General features: G+C 39.2%; 1 long non-coding RNA gene across 2 annotated transcripts in view; it reads left to right on the top strand.

The window, feature by feature from the left end:
- The window catches only part of LOC108177921 (uncharacterized), a 215,971-nt gene that overhangs the window by 188,167 nt on the left and 13,159 nt on the right, over positions 1-14,645 (top strand). For both annotated transcript variants that reach the window (XR_016232434.1, XR_011387891.2), the window contains one exon: positions 5,303-5,374. This is a non-coding gene — a long non-coding RNA (uncharacterized LOC108177921). The remainder of the gene's footprint in view (positions 1-5,302; positions 5,375-14,645) is intronic.

The raw sequence follows: 14,645 nt of genomic DNA, 5'->3' as shown, positions 1-14,645 counted from the left end.
AGAGAGATCTTCCATATGCTGGTTCACTTCCCAGATGGCTGCAACAGTCAGCCTGGGCCAGGGCGAAGCCAGGAGCTTCATCAGAATCTCTCCCCTGGGTGATTGTGGCCCAAATACTTGAGCCATGTTCCACTGTTTTCCCAGGCCATTAGCAGAGAGCTAGATAGGAAGTGGAGCAGCCAGGACAAGAACTGATTACATTTGGGATGCTGGTATCTCTGGCAGCAGCTTTACCTTCTATGTGATGATACCAGCCCCCAAACATTTTACTTTAAAATATTATTTTGGAAATGGAGCAGAAAAAATATGCATATGGCTCATGAAGTTAAGAGGTAACAAAGAACTTTCTGCACACACACACACAAATGCATATGAGGGGGCCTTAAAAAGTGGGAACTGTGATTTTAAAAAACTATGCACAGATTTCAAAATCTTTTTGTGCCAAAATAAAGTTATCTTTTAATTACATTTTTCATGAACTTTTTAGGATAGAAATGAATATATAGATATACACATTCACATGTTTTTACATGCATGCACACACATACACATGTATTTAGAGACTGGTTCTTCATCATCAATTAAACCCATCCAGCAACTTGAAAGGGCAGCCAAATGCAAGATCTTCTATCTTGGAATATAAACACTAAATTTCCCAAATAATAGGATTATCCGAAAATGATTTGCATGCTTATCCACTCTTAATAATCATATTATTGCAACAACTTAAAAAGCAGTCTGTTAAAATGTGTGATACATACTGAAGGTCTGAGTCTGCAACTGACCCATCAATGAGCGGTGCCCAATCACACAGAATTGAATTGGATGGGCCAAACAGTCATGGTTGAATCAAAAAGCTGCTCTCTCAGAGGCAAGGACAATCACTTGCATTTGCTACTGAGGAGGAGACAGTGCTCTTGTGCAACTAAACAGGAAGCTAGGGCAAGGACAAACACATGCTATGGTCGGCCTGACCTTTTCCAAAGGGCATTTGCCTCATCTTCTCCCCAGGTTTTTGCTGGGGGTATAAAAACAGATCCCAGTGTAAATGGTGTTGCTCTGCTCCCATACGCGGATAAAGATTCCTCAGAAGATAGTGATTCCATTAAAAACTTACTGCAGGCTTCTTTTTGTAATGCTTACCAAAATTCATTGGTCTTCTAAATTCTGATTTTCAGTGAGAGAATTGATTAGCAGGAAAAAATCCATTATTTATTTTATTATCATCATTAAATTTTTAGGTACTCTATATAGTTTTCTGTTTTCAAAAAATATAAGATTTTTATGATGGATGTGAAAAGATGATGGGACAGCAATTGTTTCACATGCTGGCTAACTGATTTATAGGATTTTCTTATTTTAAATTTGTTCTAAGACATACATTTTTTTTTTCAAGTCATTTCTTTCTTCCCATTCCTGATGTATCCTATTATTTTATGAGTTAAAAAAATCTTTACTTGTGGCTCTTGGCTTCTCTGAGGGCATAGTGTGTGTGTGTATGAGTGTGTGTGTGTGTGTGTGTATGTGTACCCATGCATGCATGCTCACGGCCAAGGAGGTGTGGATGCACAGAGATGGCATTACTTTATTGTCACCCTTGTCATCTTCTCGGGGTTGCATCTGGCTGTTGAAATTTAGAGCTGACTCCTCTCATCAGGTGCACTGTGGAGTGCCTTGATAGCTTCTCTTCTAAGTTGCTGGGATCTCACCTGTCCTTCCCATGCCAGCACAAATGTATCTCCCCAAGCTGGTCTCTTTCACCTCCATTAACCCTACCTATTGGCAGAGGTAGCCTAACTTCTAGATAATTCTCTTGAGAAGTATCTACGATAACCACATGTAAGTTCCTCAAGAGAATTCACAGTGGGCTCATGGGAAATATTCCTGCTAATAAATATATTACCATGCAGACTCTCCCAACCACAGCTACCTATCTTTGAATTGTATGAAAACAAGCAGTTCTAGATATGGCCTCTTTCTTGATCCTCAAGCCTGTGTCAGACACAAGTTCAATGTTACTCAAGCTATAAGAGAATCACTTAATCTCTCTGAGATCACTGAAGTCCCCTGTACCTATAAAGAGGGGACAGACCCCATCCTCCCTCTTGGGCAGGTGAAAGTCATGAGTTCACATTGTTTGACCATCTTTCAAGGGAAAAACCATTCTCAAATTCTCAACATTCCTTATCTTGGTCTCTATGTCACCTTTTATAAACTAAAGGTAATGATCAGCTAAGGGTTATTAAGTCAATATTTCAAGCCTCCTTTGAAAACCCCACTAAGATGATTCATCGCCTCACTTTGGGCAATGAATTTGGAACTTCCTAACTTTGTTTCTGAACTTTAGGAGACTCAGAATAAACACCTTTGTGTGTGTATATATATATATATATATACACACACACACATGTATACATATATACACATATATATACATACATGAAACATACACATGCATGTATATGTGTATATATACATATATATGTTACTATAATGGTCTTTTCTAAAATGATTTTCAGATCTCCCAATAATGCATACTGTTTCTCTATTCACTTGTTTGTGTACAAGTGCCTTCTAAACCAGGGGTAGAGAAAGTACCCAACAAATGTTCCTGAGCCTTGGTTGTTGGCCTTTACATGAATATGTGGACATGTGATGTAGAAGTGTGTGTGAATAGTTTTTTTTTTTTTTTTTTTTGACAGGCAGAGTGGACAGTGAGGTAGAGAAAGGTCTTCCTTTGCCATTGGTTCACCCTACAATGGCTGCCATGGATGGCGCGCTGTGGCCGGCACACCGCGCTGATCCGAAGCTGGGAGCCAGGTGCTTCTCCTGGTCTCCCATGGGGTGCAGGGCCCAAGAACCTGGGCCATCCTCCACTGCACTCCCTGGCCACAGCAGAGAGCTGGCCTGGAAGAGGAGCAACCGGGACAGAATCCTGCGCCTTGACTGGGACTAGAACCCGGTGTGCCGGCACCGCAGGTGGAGGATTAGCCTATTGAGCCGTGGTGCTGGCAAGTGTGAATAGTTTTTATAAAGACCACTATTGAATTAAATTTTCCTAATCTATGACACATTATAAAAAGTTCAAATATATACTAAGTTAAGACAGGAAAAACATTATTCTGAGGACTGCATAAAACTCTATTCCCCTCATCACATAAACAATGGTTGTGGGTTTTAATATATTAATGTATATAATATGTGAGTGTGTTTAGCATCATTTACTGAACATTTCTAATATATAATATACACAATGGTCAGCACCGCGGCTCACTAGGCTAATCCTCCACCTGCAGCGCCAGCACACTGGGTTCTAGTCCCGCTCGGGGCTCCGGATTCTGTCCCGGTTGCCCCTCTTCCAGGCCAGCCCTGCAGTGGAGGATGGCCCAAGTGCTTTGGCCCTGCACCCCATGGGAGACCAGGATAAGTACCTGGCTCCTGCCTTCGGATCAGCGCAGTGCGCCGGCTGCTGCGCGCCAGCTGCGGCAGCCATTGTAGGGTGAACCAACAGCAAAGGAAGACCTTTCTCTCTGTCTCTCTCTCACTGTCCACTCTGCCTGTCAAAAAAAAATATACACAATGCACTTAAAGAAATGAGTTATTTGTAAAGGTACAGAGGACAAAAACAATGGCTCCAGCTTATTTTATTTTACTTTAAAATATTCTACTATGCTCTCTCCTGTATTTTTAGCAAAAATATATTTATTAAATATGTATGATAAAATACCCACCATTTCTGAAAGCTGAGGCCTGTAATGTGTGAATAAATTAATAGTCAATATTGATATAAAATGAAGAAATTATCTATTTTCAGATTTGTGATTTGAATATTTGACAATATGCTTGCCCCTATGCTTGTCACTAAATCCCACTGAAATATAAATATTTACAAGAGTTCAAAATGGTGGGCAGATGAAGCTTAGGTGAAGCATTCCAAAACTAGATTAGTAAAGCAAGAGGTACAGAGTCCGGGAGAGGCCAGAACCTTGAGAAATGCCTTCCCTCCATTCATGTGTCCTGGAGCCTGGCTATCCGTTCATTAGTGTTACAGCTAGTGCAAACGTGCAAAGAACCCCCTCCCCCATTGTTAAATCAATTTTCAATAAGTTAATGTTAATTACTGTAATTGAATATCCACATAAATGACACAATCTACATTCTGACTCTAACTCTGAAGGGGAAGCATCATTTGGAGCATTGGGCATTTATGGGGGATGGCCAAGCACCTGAGTAGGATATCCCAATAGGATCCCCATAAAGAACTGAAAACTACACACTAGATTTAGAGAAGTGGAATAAAATCAGAACAAAATTACTAGAAGATATGTACAATATTTTAACTTTTTTGGGGAAAAATAAGCCCCAGAAAGACCCCCTGCATTTTTTCTTTTTTCTACTTACATACTGCAGGTTTTCAATTCTCAGAATTCCATCTGACCCCAGATACCAAGATTAGTATGAAGACTAGGATTTCAGTTGCCCCTTCTATCCTCACCTAAATGGGCTGGTGCCTGTCCTTGTAATGTTCACTTTTTCTCTGGTAGGTATAAGAGTAAGGGCAGACAGAAATGGAGATGCTGCACGCACAGGTACCTGCCCAAGAGGAGATACCCACCTTCCCTCGACCTCAGCTCTCTCCTCAGCAACTACTCTCACTGGTATTTGGTTCACTGTTGTATTCTCAGCATTCACTCTTCACTTTATTTTGCCAGAAAGAACTTCTCATAAGGTTTTTTGTGTCTTTCATCTTCCCAATAGGTAAATCCTTACCCTATTGGATTAAAGTGAAAGGAGAAAATAACTTACTCACAGTAAATGAATGGTAGACCTGTGTTGTTATGCTTCTTCATTCCTTGAGATAATTTAGCAACCATTTATCCTTTCAGCTCAGGAATTTATTTTCAAGACTTCTGCCTGCTAGGAAAATAAAGAAAGACTAAGCATCACCAAGATTTGCTGCCATCCTGAGAATAGAAATGTAATGGATTGTTGGAGCTTGTGAGGGGCTAGTGGGCTTCCTTCAAAGCTGATTATAGCATTACTCCTGCTCCCATCTCACCTCCATGCCCTTCCCCAACACATGCACATAAATCATAACTTTTTCTCAAGCTTTCATCTATTCGATTATATAAGTAGCCTTGAAAATAAATTAATATGCTGATTTGCTGGGGTATAAAAGAAATCAAGTATGACATAATCTTTGTAAACCTACAGATGGGTGTGCAAATGTGTGCCTGGATGTGTATGTGGTAGTGGTGACGGAAGGCAGTATTATGTCTATGTTGCTTTTTTCATTCAACAGAAACATTAAGTGAATAAAAGAAAATAAATTTGAGTCCTGGGAAAGAAAATAACTCTGGAGAAAAGGAACAAGGTAAGTGTAAATTTGATAGACCAAACACATTTTTTCCAGGTTTAATTATTGTAGAAGGCCATTTAAAAGGCTGATATAGCATTTTTATCTTGTGCACCACCTGCATAGGCTCTGCCTTCAAACGGATAATACAGGATGAGCTGATTGAGAGCAGCTCAATTCCAATTTTTCATCTTAAAAGAATGGAAATGGTGCGAGTGTCATTTCTGTTCCATCTCACGTATATAAGCAAAAATAGGCAGACAATGAGTTGTTTGGGAGTGAGATGGAGAAGATCCTTGAGTGTTTGGAGTGCCTACCATGTAGCAGTTTCTTGCATTAGGATTTTTGCATATTTGCTATCCTTCACCCTTTATCCTGGAATTGCTAGGCTTAAAAAGAGCATGAATGATCCCCACAAACTCTGAATGAGCAATAACACTCTAGATATGACATTAGCCATGAATGCCTTTAGGATTTTCACATTTAACATCCAGGGCAGTCCCATGTGACTGAGTAACAACTGAGGTCATTCTGACACTGCTCATCAGCATGAGCCTAAGTCAAAAATGCTGTTTCACATCCTGAATAAAATCAGTGTAAGGGTGTATAATTCCCAATTCACAAGTATTTAAGTTCAACACAGTGATAATGCTTCTCTCAAATGTAGCCAATCTTTTTTATTATTATTATTTTGAGGAGCAGAGAGAAAGAGGGGGGGGGCACTTCTATGTACTGGTTCACTCCCCAAGTGCTTGCAATGTCCAAGGCTGTTCAGGATGAAGCTGAGTTCTAGGAGCTAGGAATACAATCCAAGTCTCCCAGAGAGATGGCAGGGACCCAAGTATTCAATCCATACTGTTCCTCCCAAGGTCTGCATTACTAGAAAGCTTTTGCCAAGAGTCAGAACCAGGAATTGAACCTAGATACTCCAATGTGGGACATGGGCATCATTAATCAGAGAGTCTTAACAACTTGTGGGCCATCGCTGTGGTGTAGCGGGTAAGGCCACTGCCTGCAAAGCTGGCATCACATATGGGTACTGGTTCAAGTCCTGGCAGTTCCACTTCTGACCCAGCTCTCTGCTGTGGCCTGGGAGAGCAGTAGAGGATGGCCCAAGTGCCTGGGATCCTGCACTCACATGGGAAACCTGGAGAAGGCTCCTGGCATCGGGTCAGCGTATTTCCAGTAGTTGCAGCCAACTGGGGAGTGAACCAGCAGATGGAAGACCTCTCCCTCTGTCTCTCTATCCCTCCCTCCCTCCCTCCCTCCCTCTTTCTTTCCCTCCCTCTCTCCACCTCTCCTTCTCTCTATGTAACTCTGAATTTCAAATAAATAAATAAATCTTAAAAAAAAAACAAAACACAATCTGGCCAAAAACCCAACCCAAAGTAATCAATCTTAAATCTGCTTCGATATTACTCCTCAATTTTCCACTACTTGGGTGTAATTTCAGTTCTCTTTTTTGTTGTGTGATATTCAGATTAAGAATTTAATCACACAAAGTATAAAAGCTGATTAGAACAGCAGAGCTTATATTAAAATTGAGCACTGGGGGCCAGTGCAGTGACATAGCAGGTAAAGCTGCCGCCTGAAGTACCAGCATCCCATATAGGCACTGGTTAGAGTCCCGGCTGCTCTGCTTCCAATCCAGCTCTCTGCTACGGCCTGGGAAAGCAGTAAAAGATGGACCAATTCCTTGGGCCCCTGCACCTGGAAGGGAGACCCGGAAGAAGCTCTTGGCTTAGGATCTGTGCAGCTCTGGCTGTTGTGGAAAATTGGGGAGTGAACCAGCTGAGGGAAGACTCTCTGCGTAACTCTGAATTTCAAATAAATAAATATTTTTTTTAAAAAGACTGAGCACTGGAGCATTGTCAGAGAGGTAGAAAATAGATGACCTATGGAACCTGCATGTAGCAAAAAAAAAAAAAAAAAATCGGATGCAGGAGTAGGTGGCATCTTGGTACCATAGGTTAAGCAGTGGCCTATGATGCCTGCACCTCATATTAGAGCCCGGGTTTGATTCCTGGTTGCTCCTCTTCCTATCCAGCTCCTGCCGATGCACATGGGAAAAGCAACAGATGATGGCTTGAGTAATTGGGCCCCTGCCACCCATGTGGGAGACCCAGATGGATTTTCAGGCTCCTGGCTTCAGTCTGGCCCAGCCCCTGCCATTGAGGCTATTTGAGGAATGAATCAGTGGATGTAAGACCTCTCTCTCTCTCTCTCTGCACTCTAACTTTCAAACAAAATATAATAATTTTTTTAAAGGAGCAGGGGTACAGGGAAGATATTCTCATGTTTTAAATCAAGGAAAAGCCTTTAACACGACAAACTAGGATCCTTTCCACCAATGCAAAACCATGATACAAAACAGTGTTTCAACTGGGTTGTGGAAATATTTGAGAAATTGTATTAAATCTTAATTCAATAGTATATGGAAAAAAGAAACTTGAAGAAGTAGGAGAATAAGTCAAAACTTCTCTTTTTCTCTTTTAATTCCAATGAGGTCCTTTATTTTTTCATGTTTGTTCATGAATGAAAAAAAAAGTGAAAAATGAAACTTAGATTTGGGGATGAAGTTCAGATTAATCATTGCATTATCTGGTAGCACCAGTAATGACAGAACGGGACACGTCACATTGGAAAGGTGGAACAAAGTCGGGAATGACAAAGAGCAAAGTCAATGGGAGGGGTGGGAGAGTCTATGTGAGGAGGAAAGGCAATCACTCTGATGATGCCAATTTGCTGGCAAGCCATAAAAGTTTTGTTTTATTTTATTATTTTTGCTTAGGCTTTGGAGGCTGGAGATGGAAGTTGAAAAAAACTCTCTCTGAATGATGGACTGTCACTTTGAGTTGGGAGGAATCTGAAAGGACTCGGTCCTCTAAGTCATGACACCTCAAAGCTTGCTTTCTTTCTCCAAGGACACTGATCAATGGCCGGCTCCCACCTGGGCACTTCCAGGGACGGTCTCACAGTGGCGCTTATTAGGAAGGTCCCCTACAAACTGAGTTGCGATTTTTCTTCCTCTCACTTTCCACTATTAATCTTCATTCTGTCTTCAGGAACTACATAGAATAATCACAATCCTTCTTTTTGAGGGGAAAACCCAAGCAACCTTGGAGAGAGAAGTCAGGTCAAAACAGCAAAGATGACGTGGTCAGATACGAGAAAGGATTGTGAAGCAACCTCTCAGGTGGATCTAACTTTTAAAGGGTGAATGGGAAAGATGTCCCGTGGAAGGAGAGGAAAATGGAGCTGAGTCAATTTCCAGTGAAGAGAAGTTACAATAAAATACATGAGCCAAGTGGGATTCTTAGATAAACTGCAGAAAGATGATAGTGATGACAAGAAGGGTATGGGGGGAAAGTACTTAAAATCCAATTTTAAGAAATAGAAAAATACACAACACTCATGGTAAATATGGCGCACTGAAGCTAAGATCAAGCCATAGTATATTATTGATATTAAGTCAAGCTTTGGGTGGTAACTTTTCTATTTTTTAAAGTTTTGGAATATAAGGAAATATCCTGAACTACATTAAGCTTGTTCTGTAGGAGAAAACAAATGAGGAGACATCGGGCAACACCGTTAGCATCTCCAGAGTAAGGGTAAACCAGGTAGATGCTATGGTCTCAGCCTCATGGTGTCCATGCTTTTTCATGTACAGTCCCCTGTTCCTGGAGGGTAGGCGGGGCCTGTGACATTCTATTCATCAATAGAATAGAGCAAGGATGATGGGTGTACCTGACTATGCTCAATAAGATCGTTATGCCTACCTTTTGAAAAACTCTATTTGCTGTTGACCTTGAAGAAGCAAGCTGCCATGTTCTGAACTGTGTGAGATGGAGCTCTGCAGAAAGATGCAAGGCTGACTCCATAAAGCCAAAAACAAACTGGAGCCCTCAGTCTGGTACTCCACAAGCAACTGAATGTTTCCCACTACCATATGAGCGAGGTTCTTCCTCACTTGTCTTAAATGAAGCCTCTGTTCAATTCACATCTTAATTGCTGCCTTTCAGAGAATCCGGCTAAACCCTATCTACATTCCTAGCACACAGAATCTGTTATTTTAATTGCTAAGTTTTTTTTTTTTCTGCAATATAGTCATAGGAAAACAGCTAAATAATATAGCCCTCAATACTCTTCAGACAAAGAACCATGGGAAGCATAAATAATTATTGGCATTGCAACTGGACTATGACTTTCTCATACAGGCAGTTGTACCTTACCCTGGACTAAAATGGTCCATCCTTTGCATCCTTTGGCAGGGACTTTTTTTTAACTACCCATTCCAATGATATGATGTATAAATACACATTTTAGTATTTATTTAGTACATAGAACTTAGTCACTTCTAAAATTCTCTCCCTGGCAGGCATAGTGGTAAAGCAGGTTAAACTGCCTTTTGGGATTTATGCATCCCATATCAGAGTGCCAGTTTAAGACATGGCTGCTCCACTTCCAATCCAGTTTCCTGATAATGCACCGGGCAAGAAGCAGATGGTGTCTCACATAGTTGAGTTCCTGCCACCCACACTGGAGACTTCAGTGAAGTTCCTGGTTCCTAGTTTTGACCTGGCTCAGCCCAGCAGTTCTAGTAATTTGAGGAGTAAACCAGCAGATGGAAGATCTCTTTCTTTTCACCCTTCCCCCTCCGCCCCTGTTATTCTGCCTTTCAAGTAAATAAATAAATATTTAAAAAAAAATTTCTTCTGCGAGGGGAGATACAGTGGATAATCTTGGATAAATGTGCATAATTCCCCAAATAGTAGAAGTACTGATGCTTAAAAAGGAGTCAAAAATCCTGATCAAATATGACTCTTATTCCTTAAAAGGGAGATAACAAAAGTGAGTCAAGAAAAACATTGAAATGGTGTTACCTAGTGTTAATGAAACACTTTCAAATAACTTAAAAATGAAAATATTTTAAAGTTTATAGTCATTGACAATATGCCATACCTTTTATAATTTAAAACGTGTGTAAAAATATTTTGAAGACTGAAAGAGCTAGTTCATTGTAGTATATTTCCTAGAATTTGCCATGTTAAATAATCAAGTCCCTGATTTCTAATTTATTTTTCTTTTTTTCCTGACATTTTCCTTTATTTGGGTTAATTCATTGGACTATAGTCTGAGTCTATTTATGTTATTTGGCTATTATAATCCTCATGTCAAGTATGAGAACCAATATTTTGACCACTCCAATTAATAATGAGATGCATGGTTGCCTCCAGTGAAACACTGCTGTTTTTACAAAAGAGAAAATGGATTCAGGATCTCCCTTGTTTATTGGCTCTCTTTTATTAAATTTTGAAATCCAGCTGATTGAGAGAGTTTCTGTTCTTTTTACCAAGCCTCAAAAGACTGAAAAAGAAGTGGGTAGCAGAAATGAAATATTTCCTTCCTCTATGGAGATTAGAAACAACTTGCCTATCACCTATGATTTTTGTATTAGCTTCAGGGTGGAGAAAATAGTTTCAAAGATACTGAGTCCCAGTCACTTCTTATTTTATCCCCATGACAATGAAACCTCAAAAGATCAGAGATGCCGGCAAAAGGTGGGGCACAAAAAGAATAACTGTTTACGAATTCAATAATTTCAGGAAGTCCAAATAAAGGATAGTACACAATACTTGACTTTGCTGTCATCATTTTTCCAAACGACGGAAATCATTATTGATGAAAATCACCACTAACTCTCAGGGAAAGCCATTATTAATTGTGCTTACACTATAGTTTAATGTTTGCTTCCATACTGAGATACATTAATGCATTCATCCTCATGGTTGAGACCCTTTAACTGTTACCCATCGGCTGACTCTCGATGGCCACTCTGTATCTGCATCTGAACACAGTCAGAACTGCTTCAGCTCCGCCTTTCAATCTCAACCACATGTTAAAAATTTTTATTAGTATAAACAGAACAGATTTCATGTACTTCATAGGTAGAGTTCTAAGAAGATAGCCATACTTCCTTCCTTCCCCTGCTCACTCCTTCAATCCCCCTTCTCTCACTTATTTTCTTTTCATTAATTTTTACCAAGACATAACTTTAATCTACTCTATAATCAGGCTTAATTCACCACTAACCATAATTTTCAACAAGTAAAAGTAGGAAGACTACAGTTCCACAGGAGTATAAATAATGGCTAAAATGACAATCATATCACAAGATGTGGATTTCATTCCTGTATAATTCTTTTTTGTATTCTATATTAATTGCCACATATCAGAGAAAACATGATATTTGTCTTTTTGAGACTGGCTTATTTCGCTAAGTATAATGTCAAGCACAATTTTAACACATGAGGTTTACTCATTCTGTTGTGACCAAGGGTCTTCGTTTGTAATTGTAGTTTAGGAACTTGGTCCTTTTCTTGCTTCCTCCTGCCTCTTTACTATAAAGTTCTCATCTTAAGTCTTCTTGGAAAGCAGTTGTCCCTGTGAGCTCCCATGGGATACTTTGGAGCCTGGAATCCTTACTCTGGATTCTGATGCAACCTGGATGCCCAGTCCTCACTTCCTTCAGGTTTCTGCTCTATGACTCTCACTTACTTTAGGCCACTCGTCACCTTCTGCTCACGCTATTAGGCCACTCATCACCTTCTGCTCATGTTCTCTCTGGTTGAAGTTCTCTCTTTACTGGCCATCCAAAATCCCCAAGCTGAATTCATATGGGGACCTATTATGAGATATTCAGAATAAGAATAAAATAAAACTACCACAAAATATTAATACTTCCAGTTTGACTAGAGAAATTATTTTAGGTGAAGATTTTTCCCACAGAGCTTAAACCATCTTCCCTTAAGAAGCATAATGCAGTAGGAAAATCAATGGCTTTGGAATCAGAAATGAATATAATTTAGGCTTTGACATTTCCTATAGGATTTTAGTTTAATCATTTCTTTCCCTCTGTTAATAATAATGGTTTCCATTCTCTTTACCTGAAATGTGAAAATAAAATAAGTTATATGAAAATGCTCCATGGGCCTGTCGAGTTTTTGGCAAAAACTACACAGTCATTTAATGTTATTGAAAGATGAAAAATGCAAATCATTCTTTCCAGTCTTTTTTAAGAAAATAGACATAATTTGATCATAAGAGTCCCTCATTTGAAACATAAGACTCAATAATTTTAGAATATTTATAGTCATGCAATTATCAACATAATCCAATTTTAGGACACTTTCATCACCATCAAAACATCTCCGCAAACTATTAGCAGCAACTCCACAGTCCCACCCTGTTAGCTTCAGCCCCAGGCAGCTACTAATGTGTTGTCTTCTCTAGATTTACCTATTCTGGATCCTTTGTGCAACATATGATCTTTAGTGACTGACTTCTTTCACTTAGAATAATGTGTTTGAATTTTGTCTGTGTTGTTGTTCATTCCTTTTTTTCTCAACTTTTTTTTTATTGTGGTAAAATACATATAAAAAATTTAACATCTTAATCATATTTAAGTATGCTGTTCAGTGGTATTAATACATATCATGCAACCATCACCACCGTATATCTCCAGAACTGTCTGATTTTGTGAAGCCTAGAACTCTATATGAATTGCCTATTAGCTCCTTGTTCTGCCCTTCCTCCTGCTCCTTGGAAATGACCATTCTAATTTCTGTTTCTATGAATTTAACTATTTTATGTACTTTAGAAAATTGGAATCTCACAGTGACTTTCCTTTTTTTTTTTTTTTTTTTTTGACAGGCAGAGTGGACAGTGAGAGAGAGAGACAGAGAGGAAGGTCTTCCTTTTTCCATTGGTTCACCCCACAATGGCCACTGTGGCCGGCACGCTGCGGCCGGCACACCACGCTGATCTGATGGCAGGAGCCAGGTGCTTCTCCTGGTCTCCCATGGGGTGCAGGGCCCAAGCACTTGGGCCATCCTCCACTGCACTCCAGGGCCACAGCAGAGAGCTGGCCTGGAAGAGGGGCAACCGGAACAGAATCCGGCGCCCCGACCAGGACTAGAACCTGGTGTGCCGGCGCCGCAGGTGGAGGATTAGCCTAGAGAGCCTCGGCACTGGCTGACTTTCCTTTTGTAATTGGCTGATTTCACTTAGCATAATGTCTTCAAGAGCCATCTGTGTTGTAGTATGTTAGAAATTTCCCCCTTTTTAACGGTGAATAATAGTTCCTTGAATGTATATACAACATTTGACTTATTCATTCATCTATCATTGGACACTAGGTTGTTTGCATATTTTAGTTGTTATAAATAATGCTGCCATGAACATGGGTGTGCAAATATCTGTGTGAGACTCTGTTTTCAGTTCCTTTAGGTATATACCCGGAAGTAGAAAAGCTGAATCACATGGTAATTCTATTTTTAATTTTTTGAGGAACTGCCACACTGTTTTTCACATATACTATGTTACATTTCCACCAATTTTGTACAAGTGTTTCAATTCCTCCTTATCCTTGGCAATATTTATCTTGTTATTTTTTTTAAAAAAGTAGCCATCCTAATGTATGTGAGATTGTGTCTCATTACAGTTTTCATTTGTATTTCCCTAATGATTAGTGATGTTGAGTTTCTTTTCAAGTACTTACATAAAATTTGTGTAACTTCTTTGGGGGAAATGTCTATTCAAATTTTTTGTCTATTTTTATACTGGGTTTTTGTTGTTTAGTTTCAAAAGTTCACTGATAGATCTTTTTTTTTTATTGTAGAATACATACCATTATGTGAATATGTTACTGTTTGTTTTCTATTTCCATTCTTTTAAAATTAGAAGGCCTCTTATAGTCATTGGTCTTAATTCAAAAACATGGCCACTGAATATCCTCATGTGATAACAAAATATTCATTCATTCATTCAAGAAATATCCATCAGACATGCACAATACATCAAGTACAGTGATACACATACAATTTTCATACAGGCATGGATTTAAGTCATATGTATAACATAAGCCATATATATAAACATTCTGAACATCGCATGCTTGCACAAACAGTGTATGCTCCTGGACTTATATTCCTGATACCTATAAGTATGTACTTTAAACAAATCTTCAAATTGATACAAATATAATTCCGGATTCGTTGAGAGAAATCTTTCTAAAATCTGAGCAAAGAAAATGATAAATCATAATTAATGTATCACTTCATCTTCTAGTACTGTTAAATGGGTAGACAAAAGAATAGAGAAACGTCATTCTAAACTTTGTGATATCTGCCCTACTAGTTTTTACAAAATAATATGAAAGAAGAAAAATATTGCATCTGTACAACGTATGAAGCTCTACCAAAGACAGAACAGAGTAAGATATCCAAGT

The sequence above is a fragment of the Oryctolagus cuniculus genome, chromosome 4, assembly GCF_051225735.1.
Source record: "Oryctolagus cuniculus isolate XC-2025 breed Fujian yellow rabbit chromosome 4, ASM5122573v1, whole genome shotgun sequence".
NCBI classification, from domain to species: domain Eukaryota; kingdom Metazoa; phylum Chordata; class Mammalia; order Lagomorpha; family Leporidae; genus Oryctolagus; species Oryctolagus cuniculus.
The sequence above is the reverse complement of the archived record's forward strand: the minus strand, read 5'-3'. Positions and strand labels throughout refer to the sequence as shown.